Source organism: Octopus bimaculoides, chromosome 5, assembly GCF_001194135.2.
Source record: "Octopus bimaculoides isolate UCB-OBI-ISO-001 chromosome 5, ASM119413v2, whole genome shotgun sequence".
Taxonomy (NCBI): Eukaryota; Metazoa; Mollusca; class Cephalopoda; order Octopoda; family Octopodidae; genus Octopus; species Octopus bimaculoides.
This window is the reverse complement of record NC_068985.1, coordinates 45,239,172-45,240,633: the sequence shown is the minus strand read 5'-3', so window position 1 is coordinate 45,240,633 and position 1,462 is coordinate 45,239,172.

Genomic DNA, 1,462 nt, shown 5'->3' with positions numbered 1-1,462 from the left:
GTGTGTGTGTGTGTGTGTGTGTGTGTGTGTGTGTGTTTCCATGCGTATGTTTGTGAAGTTGTTATGACTGGGTTTCAATGTATAGCTATGTGTATGAATAAGTATACACTATAAGCTGATTTATTGCTGCAATTCATGTATACATGTCTGTATCTACAGATGTTATAGAGTGTTTATATATACGTGTGTATGTATTAAGATTAAGGTGAATACATTGCCTATGACTATGTATATCTATGTACGTGTGTGAAAGTGTGTGTATTTATATAATATATCTTTCTATTTAACGATGTACATATATATATATATATATGTGTGTGTGTGTGTGTGTGTATGTGTGTGCGTGTGTGTGTTTGTGTATGTGTGTGTGTATATGTATAAGTATATCTATAGATATGCACGCATATGCATATGTATATATATATACATACATATACATATACATATATATGTATGTATGCATGTATGTTTGTATGTATGTATACCTATATGTATATATTCATTATACATAAGCACACACAGCTACCTACATATACACACCTACTTTGTTTTGTTATATGTGTGTGGGTGGGGCGGGCACTTGGAGAAGTAGTAAGAGTGGTCTGCAAGTGTGTAATTGTCTATGTGTGTATTTAATTGTGTCTAAATCCATGTGTGTGTGTTCGCCGGTGCTTGTACTTTCAGGCCCGCGTGCATGTATTAAACTTTTACAAGAAGGTTACTCTACTATCATTAAACGGTAATGAATAATTCTTCAATTTAATAACAAATTGTTTTTATATACAACCTGACATAGAAGCAAATAAGTCCAATGGAATATATTTTGTTTCACCAATGGCTCATTGGGAAGTATGAAACAATATGTTTTGTTATACTAACGATTATGGATTAAATATTTTCGTACTGTTTTATTCACTCATAGACTTATCTTTTAGTACTTAATTCTAAGTAGTCGGATACTTAGAACTTCTCACACTTGGGATATAGAAATATTGATAGATAGATAGATAGATAGATAGATAGATAGATAGATAGATAGATAGATAGATAGATAGATAGATAGATAGATAGATAAAATTAATAAGCAGGAAAGAGGTGTATTCAAAGTTTTGTAGGACATGCACACGTCTCAGTAAAGTACCGAAATAACTACATAATATGGTAAAAAACATTATGCAATCAGGCATTTTACCTCTTCGGTGGCCTGTCCTCATGTATGCATAATATTCCTAACACTGTTTTGTAATTATTTCAACCTGTGCATGTCCTATAAATCTGTGAAAAGGACACTTATTTTCTGCTTATGAATTTGGTCATTATTTGAGTCGTACCCCTCACTATTCAGAGTTTGGTGCCCCACGTTAGTGGATAGCGGAGCTGATTGCGCTGACCACTACTGATCCTTGCTTTGGTGTCGCGTCGCACATTACTGAGCCTTCTTTTTCTGATATATATATATATA